Source organism: Alosa sapidissima, chromosome 16 (assembly GCF_018492685.1).
Source record: "Alosa sapidissima isolate fAloSap1 chromosome 16, fAloSap1.pri, whole genome shotgun sequence".
In the NCBI taxonomy this organism is placed as follows: domain Eukaryota; kingdom Metazoa; phylum Chordata; class Actinopteri; order Clupeiformes; family Clupeidae; genus Alosa; species Alosa sapidissima.
Window position 1 is genome coordinate 11,371,105 of NC_055972.1, and position 16,544 is coordinate 11,387,648.

General features: G+C 41.1%; 2 long non-coding RNA genes across 2 annotated transcripts; both read right to left on the reverse strand.

The window, feature by feature from the left end:
* Positions 1 to 576: 576 nt before the first annotated feature.
* On the reverse strand, positions 577 to 1,845 carry LOC121685359. The gene is made up of 3 exons (XR_006023341.1): positions 1,782 to 1,845; positions 961 to 1,008; positions 577 to 757 (listed from the first exon to the last, which is right to left on the reverse strand). It is a non-coding gene; the product is annotated as an uncharacterized LOC121685359 (long non-coding RNA).
* Positions 1,846 to 2,509: 664 nt separating this feature from the next.
* LOC121685358 lies at positions 2,510 to 15,700 on the reverse strand. Its single transcript, XR_006023340.1, has 3 exons — positions 15,690 to 15,700; positions 13,371 to 13,452; positions 2,510 to 2,522 (listed from the first exon to the last, which is right to left on the reverse strand). It is a non-coding gene; the product is annotated as an uncharacterized LOC121685358 (long non-coding RNA).
* Between the last annotated feature and the right edge of the window lie 844 nt (positions 15,701 to 16,544).

Here is a 16,544-nt window from a genome sequence, read left to right on the forward strand (position 1 = left end):
TCAGGATGCAAAATTAACAATCATGTCAAACTGAATATAATAACACCACCAACATAATCCATAGGAAACAGGACCAATAATCAACAATAAAGGTATCATTAATAGACTAGATAGATTTATTATACGACTCTGCTAGAACGCTCCATTGACTTGAATGGGATACCCCAAATTCATATTACCACTCAATTACCACTGAAACATATAATTACCGCTGTCAATGGCAACAGGTTTTGTGCTTCTGATTTAAGGTTAAGGTGAGTTAAGGTTTTTTGTTGGGCAGGGCGGCCACTACAGAGCCTTGCCCCTATATGCAAATATAATTGGCCATGTTATTCTGCCATCAGTTCATGTAGAAGAAACCAGAAAATATTCTATATAAAAGTCTCAATGCTTACTTTTCTCAATTTTTAGGAAAATACTAACCATGGATAAAATAATGATTAACCAGTTCCACAAATGTATCAGTACATGGAGGAAATTTGGGGCATCTTCAGAAGGATATGTTTATTGAGTTAACAACCATAATACAGCAAATGAATGATACTTCATGTACTAAAGTTTTTATAGGCTCCTGTGTAATCAATTCATGGCATACAGTATTTAATACATGGATATAAATAATCATGGAGTAAGAAACCAGTATTAACATTTAAGTTAAATTTAAAACTTGAAAGTTGATTTGGAATACATCTAGCATTCTGAGAAGTAAGTGCTTGGTTCCAGCGAGGCACATTCAGTTGGAAACAAACTTGATCTCCTTTAAGTGAAAAAAATGGTGTAGTGAGTGGTTTGGTGAAAATTAAATTGATGGTCACAACAGGCAGAACAGATTTGTATCATTGATTCCTTTTGTATGGAAATGCCACTGACAATTGATCACTGTATTAATATACATCATTCTAATAAGAGATAGTTGTCACAGACCATATACTGCATATACCATGTACTGCTTTTACTCACATAATCGTCAGAATCGTCACCGCTTCAGAATCACCTTTGGGAATTTTACTTCATGATAACATAAAAGATGAAATTAAATTAAATCAGCACCACACGTCATTCAAGAAAATTGTTTAATGGGAAATCTTTGTAAAGCTTGGTCTATAGTAGGCAAAATATTACTTAATTTGATGATGATAGACAGGATATTTGCTAAAACAAATGAGGCTTTTCGTCAAAATTTTATCTTCAGAGTTCTTGGCAGAAAGGCAAAACGGCTTTTTGAAAATGGCAGAATTTACCCAAATTTGGATTAACTGAAATGTATAGTTCTTTTGATATAGCATGTGGAACTATGAAACGTGGTTGTCTATAAACAATGTAAGTAGAAACTCATACTGTCTACCATAAACACTGTCGGTTGAAACTCATGACATCCTATTGTTCAGACTCCTTAGACATAGATACTATTTAAATGTTTTAAATAGTATCTATGTCTAACATCTTTTAGTCACCAAATACATCACATCCTTAAAACCAGGCTAGGTGTGACCCTAGGATGACCTGAGCCCAGTAGAAGGGAGGAGTGTAGGGGACAACGTGCCAATGGCATAGAAGGGATCATTTAAGATAAACATTATAAGACAGACGTGGATTACAAAAAACTATCCAGGAAACACCGGATGTGTTTGTCATTGTTGACGCAAGCTAAAGGTACTTGGGAACAAAGATCGTTACAAGGTTGGTCCTAGGTACTCGGGAACAAAGTGCCTTACGAGAGATGGTTTGACAGTTTAAATACACAATCTAAGAATCTAAGTGGAACCTTTTTTTATACTTACTTATTTGGTATGGTTCGAAGCAGCTCATTGCAAATGGCGTCGTCTGTGACATTCAGCTGAAGCAGATCTTAAAACACAAAAAGATGAAAGCTCTGTATTGTCATTGTCAATAAAAAACAGGGGGCAGCCGTGGCCTACTGGTTAGTGCTTCAGACTTGTAACCAGAGGGTTGCCAGTTCGAACCCCGACCAGTAGGCACGGCTGAAGTGCCCTTGAGCAAGGCACCTAACCCCTCACTGCTCCCCAAGCGCCGCTGTTGTTGCAGACAGCTCACTGCGCCGGGATTAATGTGTGCTTCACTAATTCACGGATTGGGATAAATGCAGAGACCAAGTTTCCCTCAAGGGATCAAAAGAGTATATATACTTACTTATGACCAACTATTAATATTGTTTCCCATCTGATTGTAGTGCTTCTCAGTGTATGTTGTTGAGCTATTAATATTGTTTCTCAAATTGAAATACTACAACACTGATAATGCAGTTATTTAAAGTAGTATTAGCATATGCACACTGGGATATCTTATATGTAGTCATTGGGACCTTGTATGTCCAAATTAGCAGTGGGAAGCAGCAGTGGAATTAATGCTTCAACAGCAAGAGAGAGAGAGAGCAGAAGTTGAAGTTCACATCCAGTATTTACACACACAGAGTTACACAAGGCTCATTGAGTCTTTAAAACCTGCGGACTGCTGGAGTGTCCAGTGACTGACCGGTACAGGGCATCTGGCACAGGTTAACCCTTAAAGGAGTACCGTCACACCGGTGTGACGGGAATGTTGAGAAATGAACATTCTAAAGAATATCTGGGTTCATTGAATTCAACATAGAATTTTAGAACCTTCAATTGTTGCGGAACTTAGAATGTTCAAAAACCTACACCTTTAACCCTTAAAGGAGTACCGTCACACCGGTGTGACGGGAATGTTGGGAAATGAACATTCTAAAGAATATCTGGGTTCATTGAATTCAACATAGAATTTTAGAACCTTCAATTGTTGCGGAACTTCGAATGTTCAAAAACCTACACCTTTAAGGGTTAAGGCTGGCATTGGAGGCATCAGTGCGGGTCACCCGATTGCTGAGCTGGAAAGCACTGTACAGCATGCCAATGTCAATGCCCTTCCCGCTGCAGTCTGGCTGGTTCTGGTGTGTCCTCTGGTCAAACTTGATCGGGCCGGGTTGGTGCTGAAGCCTGAGGTCAACTCAACTTTACACACCACTGTTAAAGCACAGCAAAGAGTAGAATCAGTGCAAGAGCAAAAAGCAAATTCACCCGCATCATTAAATAACTTCCAGCTTCCTTTTGTAAATATTGGGGAACTTACACTTGGTGACTAGGTCCTCGCTTTTGCTGTTCCCTGCATAGAGAGAATCAAGGATGCTTTTCAGTTTGCACTTCGTTAAGAGTCCTTTAACATCGTAACACACCACTAGGACCACCATCACCACCAGTGCTGCCCACAGGTAGGTCTTCATAGTGTCTGCAGGTACCACTGCAGTGTCCACAGGGTTATAAATGTCTACTGCCTCATGCTCAGTTAACAAAGTGCCAGGTGGGTCAATTACAGGATATTACAAAAGTTCACAAAGAGCAATTCATAGAATATAATGAAGAGGTGGGCTGCTGCCAGGGGAAACTGGGATTGATTTCTTGTTTACTGTTTGTCTCATAGTTACCACAAAACAAACAATATAATGTGCAACCTTCATCATAGCAGTCACTGGCTCTCCTCACAGTCTTATTGTGACAGTTTCGAGCAATGTTCAGTACACATTGCATGAGTTTCAGTTACCAATATGTCCAGGTGAAAATACTACTTCAATTATTCTTTCAAAGTATGGACCAAGTGATTTTTGTAGCCTTCAAGTATACTTAAAGAGTCATTGCATGAGAAAACCAGGCAGAGGTCGGAAGATGGGGGTTTGCCAAATCGGCTCATACTTTGTATGTGTGATAGGTATGTGGCACCATGAACATAGAACATCTTAGATTTGAGGGCGTTTTCACAACAGGACACAGCAGCCATTTGACAATGTGCCAATCCCAAAGTCCGAACTCACAGACTCACAGACTTTGGTGCTGTCCCAATCCCATTCATACCTATCTGAGCCCATGTGATCTTACACATTCACTCACTTAGCACCTGAGATCAAGTCTGTGAGTCTTTAGTCCTTAGTCCTCAGGGCTCACTTTGGGATTGGCCCAAAGTGTTTCTGATAAATTGTGCGAGACCGTCGCTCAGTCCTGTACATTCTCTCCGCAAAAATATCACGCTTTTCAATTTGTCTCCATCTTCTACTCCAGCCCCTACTCTTGTAACTTTTGTGTATGTAAATGATGTACGTTTTTATGTGTCTGCGCGTGTGGGTGTGTTCAGTATGTATTCATAGGCCTATGGACCCTTTGAACTGCAGAAACAAACATGTGCGTTGCTAAGGCGTTTCTGGAGGAACAGAAAACAAAATTAAGTTACAATAACATCACACACTTCTTCATGTTGTGTGAAAAATAGGCGCCAGTCTTATTTCTAGCATGCACACATTTTCAGCGCAGTTGCTCACTGCCTGTGGGACACGCACATCTCAGGCACGGCTTGAGCCGCCGTGTTGGAAGTGTAACTATCCACTGGCTATAGCTTAAATTCACCGACTCCACGTCTCGTACTGATGTCCAATATCCAAGTTTATTTACTGTTGGAACACTGTGAAAACTAAGATAGACAAAAAGACAAACATACAACAACAGTTTTACACATAACATCACAACAAGAAACATACAATCAATCTTTAAAATACAATACATATAAAACAGTTCATTACCGTGTGCGCCTGATAGCCAGCAGTAGAATTCAGTTCAACTTTAGATTCACGTAAATGCGGCCTTATTCTTAGTCCATTCTGAACGCTAACGCGTCCGGGTCAAATAAGGAAAGGTCACGTGAAACACACCTTTCCGCCCAAGTACAAAATTAAACATCAATTTAAATCAATCAAATCATCAATCCAAATATAATGACCCAATTCTTACATACACTATACAATGATACATTCACATAAAATATCTTTTATAAGTATGTATACTCTTTTGATCCCATGAGGGAAACTTGGTCTCTGCATTTATCCCGATCCGTGAATTAGTGAAACACACTCAGCACACAGTGAACACACACTAATCCTGGCGCAGTGAGCTGCCTGCAACAACAGCAACGCTCGGGGAGCAGTTGTTGCAGGCAGAAGTGCCTTGCTCAAGGGCACTTCAGCCGTGCCTACTGGTCGGGGATTCGAACCGGCAACCCTCCGGTTACAAGGCCGAAGCGCTAACCAGTAGGCCACGGCTGCCCCAAACGCTCCTATGCTTCAACTGACCTTCCAGTGTCAGCTACAGGAAGCGTTTCCATTCTAAAGAGATATGTTTCTGGTGTGAATAGAGATATAAAACGCCACGCAGCCGCCATGCAACTGACACCCAACAGACATGCTACACTCATGCCACGTCGGCAGTCTGCAGCCAGCCTAAGGCCCAATTCACACCAGGAACATGGCATGAATGACGCGTGTCTGTTGCGTGTCAGTTGCGTGGTGGCTGCCAGGGTTGTGCACAATTCGAGTTGCAATTCTGCTTCCTGTTTGCTACCTCAATAGAAATGCAAGTGAAATTCAAGAACTGAATGGGAATTTAAGAGCCAGTTTCAATTCAATTCTGGAATTTTGCACAAGCCTGGTGGCTGCGTGGTGTTTTCTATGTCTTTGCTTTACCAGATGCGGCACTGCAGCGGCCTCTCCGCCAATTAAAACGTTTTCCTTCACTGTTTTGAATGGAAACGCTGCCTGTGGCGTGAAAAATAGGCGTGAGTCCTATTCCTAGCATGCACGCGTTTTTGGTGCGGCTCGAGCTGCGCCTGAGACGTGTGTGTCACGCAGGCGGTGTGCACGGTCTAACCTGTTAACATGGGAGCCAAAATAAAAACGGACATGCCACGCAGCTGACACGTTTACGCGCCGGACCCAGTGTGAAAAGGCCCTAAGGAGATGATTTGTCAATATTACAATATGCACTAGCCTACACTTACACATCTATTGTACGGGTCGGTTTTACAGCTACAAATCATCTTAGTTACAAATATTTTACCATTACATATATATTCTTACAAATCAATTATCTATGCACAAAAAGCTGTCCTACCTTTCTGCATGTATACAGACTTTTGTGCCTCCTTGAGGATTTAAAGGTGTCTCATATGTATTGTGTGTGTGTGTCTCAGAAGTTGTAACTGAGTGTTTAGACATACTGTACAGTTTCACAAATTGTGGGATCATATCTTTTTCTGTTTCTGGATGAATAAATTATCATTTATCATTTAAAAGGGGAACAAGGATATTGCTCAGAGATGCATGGACAGTGAACAAAGCTTTCAAGTCAAGACTTGTCACGACTCCTGTGCTGGCATATGCTGCTTTTATTTACCTTTTATTTCAGAAATCCTTGTTGGGCGGCTGAGAATGGTGGCTTATATGCTAGTCGAGCATTGAGCCGGGCTGAAAAGAACATGGCAAATTATAGGTCTCTATATATGAAATCCATCCCCACGAAGACACAAAAACAGCTGGAAAACAGTCAGGAACATGGCAAACAAAAGACAGTGATATAAATCTACAATAAAAGAGATAAAGAATAAAGATAAAAAAAACATAGCCAACGTAGTTCGCATGCATCCTTGAAAACCTGGAAATTTAGAGATTTACTTTCAGTCAAATTCACATGACATTAACCCAGTGGCGATTCTAGAAACATTTTGATGGGGTGGCCGAGCTGGGGCGCAGAATCAGAGAGAGAGGGTTGGCACATAAAGATAATGTAAAAAGTAAAATACCTTAGATTCATTACTGAATTATGAATTATGCATTATTATGACCTCCGGTCTTATAGTTTTTTTTCTTCCAGGTTTTTTTTTTCCAGTAATTTTGTGTCAAATATTCCCTGGACACTGAAAGACCGGGCTGCACGAAATTTTGTGGGCATGTAGCCCCACAAGGATGACACGGAACCATTGATTTTCTGTGTGGGTTAGTGGGGAAATTACAGCTAGTCGCAAGGCAGGCAGTTTTAAATTGCAGTAATATAAAATGACCAAATAAAGGCAACCACTCACACCCTAATTTTACCTAATTTGTGTGGGTGAACTTTGTTTTATCATCATCTGCATTTGGTTCTAGGCTAAGTCTCCATTTTATCCAGGAAAATGTATCAATACAGTGTTTATTCATAATTTTCGAAAAGACCTACACATATCATCAAAATGTATTCCTGATTTCATGATAATAATGCAAATACTGCAAGTAAAATCCCAAGAAATATTAATTACTATGTTTTCACTGAAACATTTCAGCAGACTGGCTTTCAACATTAAAGGAGAATTCCGGTGTGATATTGACCTAAAGTGTATTGAAACATGATACCGAGTGTGAACGTATGTCTCATAGCCCATCTCGGCTTGTCCCCTGCTCTCCAAAATCTGGCGCTAGTTAGCCGATGCTACCAACAGCTTTTTCAATAGTGGTGCTTCGGCATCGGGCTAGCCATGCAAATAAACTTTGAAAAAGCACTGGTAGTTTACTTACAAGACGATTTATACAGACAGTATCTTCACGAAGTTTAGCCTTTGCAGACATCTTGAATTTAGTCACGATAAGTTGAGCAACGAGTAAGAATGAACAGGTATGATAAGAGATCAGATTCCAAAAATAATTCAGTGGAAATGCATGGATTCCAGTTGCTACTACTGGAAGAAACTGGAATCCATGCATTTCCACTGAATTATTTTTCGCCAGAGCCATAGCGCCAGATTTTGGAGTGCAGGGGACAAGCCGAGATGGGCTATGAGACATACGTTCACACTCGGTAGCATGTTTCAATACACTTTAGGTCAATATCACACCGGAATTCTCCTTTAAGGTGCTACAATGGGATGATTCTGAAATATTTTTGCTGTTCTAGGTTACTGGTTATGGAAATAAACAAGCCTCATATCTTAGTGCCTCATATCCAAACAGAAAAAAATGCTTTATTAAAACATCAAAATACTCTCATTTTTAATTCTGACATCTGTCAGAGAGTGTGTGAATCAATCATGCAACTGTCTGTGTGGTACTAGTAGGAGTAGGCTATGAAATACAGAAACAAATGAAAAAACTATAATTTTCAAATGATGTTGATAAATGTAAAGCCATTTTATCATAGTGAGTCCAATAGGGTTAATATTGCTTACATGTTATCATTGTTATCGTAACATTGTGTTATAAAATAGAAGTTAAGGTATTTTGCCTTGGTATGACCGATTGTCATTTTGTGGGCAATACTAAGGCAGAATACAGTAACTTCCGAAAAAGGGTCAAAGGTCAAATTTGAGTTCAATTTTTTTTTTGTAGATAGATTAATACAGGTATACACTACAAAATGTGAAATTTACAATATTATACCTATAACTCAATTGTCAGGACATTAATATAACTTTAAAATCATTTTTCTCAGTTTCACACTGGTGAGTTAAGGTCTTTTGCCTTAGTAGGGTAGAGTAAGCCTAGTGCTGCAACTTTGGACCACTGCAGTGGACCTTTCTAACCAGAAGGGGGAGCTGATACCTGTGCTGCTATTCCATCCTGTTGAGGTGGTGGTGAGATTGGCTAATCACAGGAAAACGATTCCCAACCATCCATCACAGAATAGGAAAGACAGACAAAAGACAAAACACAGTGAGAAACCTTGCAGTGAAGGATTTGGACTACACAATGGTCAGAACTGCTATCTATGAGTGCATGATCACCCAGGCTGATCTTGTATTCAGTTTAGACATGATCTATCTCTGATACTGGTGGGAGACACACAGCGTCGGCGTCATGAGTGGGCCAAAACTGGCCAATGTGCCCCCACCCCAAATGTATATTGAACACTGATGTTGAACACTTAGCCTTCTCAAAATAAAGCATAGTCTAAATAACACGGACTGACACTTTGTGTCAACTGCTGGCATTTCAACATTGATTCAACGGTGAATAAACGGAAACGGAAATGTTAAACCTTTTTACAACCATTTAACATTGAACGTTGTTTCAATGTTTATCTACATACACTTTTACAACTAGCATTAAACATTGTTTCAACATTGACGCAACAACTGACGTTATTTCACCTATATTTCAACGTTGAAGGTCGGTCGTGTGCGGCTGGGATGGCACTGTTGATTGTGTTGTGATGAAGTGAGACTGTGCACACTCGGACACCGTTTCATCGAGTGCCACCGACACATTTACCACCACTGCAGTCTCCAGCAATGTCAAATGAGCATAAATCTCGACAGTAGGGTTTGACACTGCTGTATTAAGAACTGCAGTAGCAGGTCTCACGATAGATCTGTGAAGATAATGGAAAATACAAGGTTTCTGCGTTTCTGACCGCAAGATGACCCAAGCTGTCAGAGGAGGCTTACTGAGGCGCTGTGAATGCTTAAGCTGATAAATAAATGACAAAAATCGTAAGCTAAATAAAGGGCCCAACTGGCATGTCGCATTTCCTCTATCCAACACCCCATAGAGCTGGTAAGTCCCACCCCTACCGCTATCCCCGCTGGACCTCTAGATTGAAAAATCGTTAATGCAAGTGAATGTGAGAAAATAATTTTTTTCTGGTCCCGTTTGAATTTTGCCATGAATGTGAACATATGTTGTCTGTGAATATTTTTTTTCGCCATAGACTGCCGTTCAAATTGACTGCTGTTGATAGGTCCCATGGAGGCAAACGGAAGGGGCGGGACTTCGCCATACACGAATCCGACGAGCGTTCTGTGGAGGCTGCCATCTTGTGGCGACGCCATTACTGAGCTGTTACTGGTATGTAAACAAACCTCCGTGATAACGCACCCCGACAGCTATAGCCAGGCAGTGTGGCTTGTTGGGTTGATGATGTTAGACATGGCCTCCGGTCACAGATGAAGGTACAAGCGATCTTACAGATTATGTATGAAAATAGCTTAGAGTAGAGAATGAGGAAAAAAAGACATAATTGGGACTAGGTTGATATATATCTACTTAACTACTGTAGCTAGCTAACGAGGAAACTATACAAATATCTGTCCATTTGGCATGTTTTCCCACTCAACATTATAAAAGAAGTAGTGAGACAGTCGTAAATCGCGGGCTGTTATCCTGTGGACACAACCAATCCAATATGGTATGTAAACACTAAACAAACCTCCGTGATAACGCACCCTCAATGACAGCTACAGCCAGGCAGTATGGCTTGTTGGGTTGATGATGTTAGACAGTGGCCTCCGGTCACAGATGAAGGTACAAGCGATCTTAATGATTATTTATGAAAATATAGCTTAGAGTAGAGAATGAGGAAATAAATACATAATTAGGACTAGGTTGATATTATATCTACTTAACTACTGATATCAAGCTCTAACGTCAGCAATAACTATGCTCGCTAGGCTAGCTAACGAGGAAACTAAAAATATCTGTCCATTTGGCAACAATAAATAAATGAATGGATATCAAATAAACAAATTCATGTTTTTCATTTGTGACCATTGTTTATCTAATTTTCACATTTCAAAAGGAAAGGGTATGGTACAGCTAACTGCTATCTGTGCAAACCGTATGGTAACGTTAGGCTACCAGACAGGGGCAGTCCACCCGGGGTATTTTGTGTACAGTATCTCACTTTTTTTTTTGTTCCTGGTAATTTTATTGCTGCTATTGGAACAATTGAAAACGGAACATGTTTTCCCACTCGACATTATAAAATAAGTAGTGAGACAGTCGTAAATCGCGGGCTGTTATCCCAGTGGACGCAACGAATCCAATAGGAGGCACTTATGCAACGCTACCCAGCAACAGCTCAGTAATGGCGCCCGCTTACTTCCGGTAGTTTCGCCGGATCCGTGTATAGAGGCTCGCGGTCCACTGACAGTATGCATGAAGTGCATGGACAAGCTTCCCAAAGGGGAGAGCAGTGTGACGGAGTATCATCACTTCAGTTGAGAATGTTGTGGTCAAGCTGCAGGTTTAGTGGACATAACACAAACATATAGTTTTATTAACTACTAATTAAAATTATATGAGAGACCCAGAACTGTTCTGAAATTACTTTAATATGAAAATATTGCACAACCTTACAACAGACCTATAACAAAGAGAGAAATTAATATAATAAATAACATAAAATAATACATTGATAACATGAAAAATATTCTGTTAAAACAGATACAAAGTACTCCCCCCCCTCCCAAAAAAAAAAAAAAAAAACCTGTCTGTTGTTCCTTTCAAATACCATCTGAAGGGTTCCTTCCGTGGTTTCCCTGGAAGGATGGTTTTTGCATGTGTAATGGCAGCCAGCTGGTTCGTAGCTCAAACCCTGCATGCCCAATCTGCACCCTCCCGACAATCTCATGGTGCTTGAGCTGGTTAATGGCGCTGCTGACCTCAGTGTCCGCCTGCCATTTTTGGCCTGTTCGGATGGGGACTTTGGCATTCCTCACAGATGGATCTGAAGATTCTCTCAGCTCCAAGACCAACCTGGCTTTCTCCTGCTTGTATTGCAAGGAGATTGACTGGAATGGCAGCTGGAGAGGACTTGTCCCAAACAGGCTTACTTCCGGAAAACAGCGTGGGAGACCAAGCCATTTTTCAATGGTAAGAGTTGGCTAGCTTATCCATCCTTTTGGTTTCCGAGGAGGGGATTTCGCATATTTTCAACGTCCACATCACCCTCTGGTACAGTGTGAAGTTGCAGCACCACACTTTGTACTTTCCGGGGAGCTGGCTCTGGTTGATCTTGGCCAGGCCATCTAAAAGCTGTTTTCGTGCCGCCTTGCCCGCATGCTTGTCTGAGAGCTCTGTGTCGTACTCCCTTCCTAAGCTCTGGATGGGCTGGCTGACCAACAAGGGGATCTGTTCTCCACCAGCGACAAAGATGGTACTGTCGATTCTGGTGCCTTTCCGCAGAGAGAGGCTCCGTGACTTAGAGGGTTTGATTTTCATCCAAGCCCATGTCACTAGCTCGTCCAGCCTCTTGAGCAGTTTTTTTGTACATGGTGCCGTCTGTAGCAGGACTGTCACGTCGTCCATGTAACCTCTGAGTGATCTCTCCCCTGAAGGCAGCCTGACTCCCCAGACACACTGCCTAGCCCCGGAGAGGATGATCTCCAATGCGGTTACAAAGACAATGGAGGAGATGGATACATTTGTATCTATCAACATATTTGATACATTTGTATCGATCAACATATTTCCTTTCCTCACTTGTATGATGTGCATTTGGACCACAAAAGGACCCTAAGACTTTGTCTCACAGACAATACATCTGCTAACAGAATCTGGTTGCGTTTTTTGTCTGCTCTGGTGCATCGGACTTTCCTTCTTAAATGCACATCTGAGATCGCTACTCCTGTATATATCAGTGCAGTTTGCAGTGTGTTTTGCCCATAAACAGTGTCTTAGAAAGTAAGCCCTCGAGCGGACAACTTACCAGCTTTTTCGCGGGTAACCTCTGTAGGCTGATGCCTCTGTTGGAAGGTTAGGGTTTTGTCTTTATTAAGTACAAATTAAGTACAAAAACATAAAAATAAAATGCCTTCAAACCTACGCCTCTGCTTCTGGATCTGTGAAAGAAGAGAAGTTTCAAGGGGGGCTGTTCCTCCTTTTCAATGTATGTCTTTTTCTTACATTTGTTCCATTGTTGACAGGTAATATGCCTCCAAGCAGTGAAGTGATAACAATGTTCATGTCAGCGGAGTCAGAAATAAACAACCAAGACGGGCCCTGCTTGCTCTGTTACGTATCTTTCTGTCCCTCCCAAACTGCGTTACAATTGTGGGTAACGCTTTAGAATAACATGTGCTTATTAGGTATTAACAGTGCATAAAAATCTGTTAATTTATTACTAACAGTTAGTTAACTGTTGTTATCCTTTAATAACATTAACTAACTGTTAACATGCAGCTTAAGTGTTAATAAGCAGCCTTTTAATTTACTTACAGTATAAGCATATTTGTTAACAGTTAACATGCAGCTTGTAAGTGTTAACAAGCAGCTTGTTAATGGTGTATAAAATAAAGAGATGGATAACTAATATGCTTATAAGACCTTTCTTACCTATTTGTAGTAAATTTTGCAGCCCCCCCAATCTAAAACGAGGACCATGTAGCCTATAGCCCCCCCCCCCCCCTTTTATGATACACACTACCTCTTACAAAGTAGGCCTTCTTCCAATGTCCCTCTAGCTCTTGTTAAGTATGAACTTCTACAACACTGCCTACAGAGCACAATTGTCAGCAGTCAGTAACAGCATAATGTGATTTAATGGCCTGTGTTGGAATGTGGATTGCATGATTTTGATTACATTTATAACGAGTAATCATTATCACCTCTGTTCAATACACATTTCATTTAAACATAACACAGTTTAAATCTAAAACAAAACATTATAAGCACACACACTTTATATTTCAAGCAAAAACATTTTAAGTTTTAAGCAAGCATCCTTTTTCTAAGTCTTAAGCTAAAACACTTTAAGTAATTTGTTCCACACTGGACATCTATTATTGCAGCATTCACACATTTGTATTCGTTTTGGAGCAAGCTGGATTTAAGCAGTTATATGATCAGCAAATCTTTTATATGCACACTTCCACGGTTCACTTTTCCAGCCCCATCCTACAGTAAGTACCCAGAAGTAGAGCTGCTCCCAGCTAAGATGTCTGTAAGGTCTGTGATTGAGCCTTTTCTTTCTTCACACAGCAGGCCAAAGCCCCCAGTATATCCTTAGCATCTCTCCTCATGAACACGTAGAGTATGGCATCAGCCAGGGGGTTCAATGACAGGAGAATATCAACCAGAACACCAAAGTTCTGCATGTGGGTCTCATTGAGGAGTGCAGGTGAGATAGTGAGAGTCAGCATCAGGATGATGTAAGGCAGATAGAAGACTGTGTAACTGAAGATAACGAGAGCCAGGGTTCCTAGAATCTTTCTCTGTTCATGAGCTGGCACAGATTTGGAATTTGAAAGTGCCCTCCGAGTTCTCATTGAAAAACATACAACCAGTGGGTAAGGAAGGAGATAAAAAGCAATAAAATTTGAAGTCAAGATTCCATGATCAGCATTCCCACTGTAAATGGTCAGTGATATGATTAGAATTACCACGACAGCTGTCATCCATAATATAAATGATACCCAAAGTGACATTTTCTTTGTGTGTCTGCAGCGATACCAAATGGGATAAGCAATCATAACATATCTCTCTGCAGAAATAAACAACATAAAACAAATGCTTGCCATCAGACCAACAGAATATACAGAAAACAGCACTAAATGCATTACGTTTAACATAGATATCATGTTCCAAATTGGTTTTGTACAGATCTGAAGCATATCAGATATGAGGAGGTTGATGACATAGACTGGAGCAATATGATCAGATTTGATCAGACAGAACAGCCCGTATATGGCTGCACATATAATGGGGAACGCAACACAAGAGATAGCCCACTGCACTACAATCATCCGAGAATGCAGGTAGCTGAGATCAGTGAAGTTGAAATATTCCAAAGATTGGTTGTAGATTCCCTCCATATTCAGTAACCTATGGCATTTATTAAACCTGTTAGATACAAAATATGTACACACACATACAGTATATATAATATACACACATATATTGAACATTGAGAAATGGCATTGTTATTATATTGAAGCTAAAGCAGATATGATTAAATGTTAATGTTAGAAATTATGCCTCCAACCTGTGGTCCTCCTGTTTGCTCCTTGTTGGTAGGACAGATAGGAACTGCTAGAGGGTATTTGTAATGCTGTTTGAACAGGAACTCCTTCGCAATAAATAAGTTGGTTTAAAACCTCTTCCTCTTAACTCTCAGCCTTACCATGTCACATTGTATCGTGACGCTATTGCTTCAACTCACATATATGGGTACAATGTTTCACTGGTATGTGGATCCGAATTTCCCAGATTTCAACATTTGTTTAGTAAAGTTACTAGCTTGTTCAGCTATTTTACTCTCATGATATCTTTAACAGCTACACAATTATTATTATTATTGTTGTTGTGGTTGTTGTTGTTGTTATTATTGTCCGTAGAAGTAGTAGTATTAGTAGTAGCAGCAGCCCAGTAGAAGTAGTAGAAGTAGTAGTCGTAGTAGTAGCAGCCTCGTAGTAGTAGTCTATAATAGTAGGCCTAGTAGTAGTAGTGGTAGTAACTTAGTAGAAGCAGCACAATATTAGTAGTATAGTATTAGCAGCCCAATAGAAGTAGTTTAGTAGCAGTAACAGCTTAGTAGTAGTATATTGTTGGTTTTTCTTTTCATACATTTTTAAGAGCTTTGCTGTATGTTGGTTGCACTTTGTAAATGTGTGAAGGTAGTTCAGTACACTGTGTTTGGAAAATAGTTGCTAAGCACTAGTCCTGGTGTGGACTATGGCTACCCTCAACAGGTCTCCAACTGCAGGGTTACCGAGGCCTGGCTCCCTCCCGATATCCCCATGAGGCTGTGGAGCAGCCAGTGCTGGTGGGCTGGATGAATCTTGACCAGTGGGAACATGTTTAAGGGGGCCCTCTTCCCCATACGGCCTGATATTATAGTGTGTGCCAATTCCATCCAGACACTCCACAATTTCATACTTGGTGGACGCCCATGTATCCTGGATTTTGTGGCGACTGTGAAAATGGTTCTTGCAAAAGAGTGTACATGCACATTACATTTAGCAGACACTTCTTGACCAAAATGACTTAAATATATCAGCTATATTACAAGGGATCACATTGTCCCCGGAGCAACTTGGGGTTAAGTGCTTTGCTCAAGGGCATAACAGTGGAAGCCGGGAATTGAACCGACAACTTTCAGGCTATTGCATGCTAACCCAGCTCCTTAACCACTACACTGCCACCGCCCACTAGAAAAAGACTAGAGTGCCAGGTATGGGTACGGTGTCAGGACCACCATGCCTACAATATACCGCAGCCTCTTCTAAGTGTCTTCTAGCACTAGCATAGACAGAAGTCAGGTACTCTTGATGTTGCACCATCCAATCAGTCGGTAGACTGTCCATGTGGTCACCTCCAGTATTTCCAAGTAGGTGGTCGACTGGTAACTGTGGCTTCTAACCGAACATCAGCTCGTATGGGGAGTGCTGTGTGGACTGGTGCAAGGTGGTATTATAGGCGAACAGGAGCTGAGGGAGCAACTGGGGCCATTTACGCTTCTTTTCAGGGGGTAAGGTCCTGAGCAAGTCATGAAGTGTCCTGTTGAAACAATCATATTGACCGTTCCCCTCTGGATGATAAGCAGTGGTTCTACTCTTTGTTATGCTGTAGATGTCACACAGGTGCTTCGACAGCTCCCCCTCAAAGCTGCGCCCCTGATAGGAGTGGATTCTCCTTAGCACACCGTACACATAGAACCATCTCTCAGTTAGAATCATAGCTACTGTGGAAGCTCTCTGATCAGGGGTGGGAAAGGCCTGGGTCAACTTTGAGAGAAAACATCTGTGACTACCAGAACATTCTCTTGTCCTGTGTCAATGGCGATTATCTCCAAAGGCTTAGTGGCTAACAAAAGGTTCTGGCTTGGGTTGTCTTGCTTTAGCAACCACACAGTGCACAGTGCTCACACTCAGACTTTTGCACCACTTTTGCAACTCATGCCACATCTGGGGCCAGTAGCACCTCTGGTATAACAGATCTGTGGTCC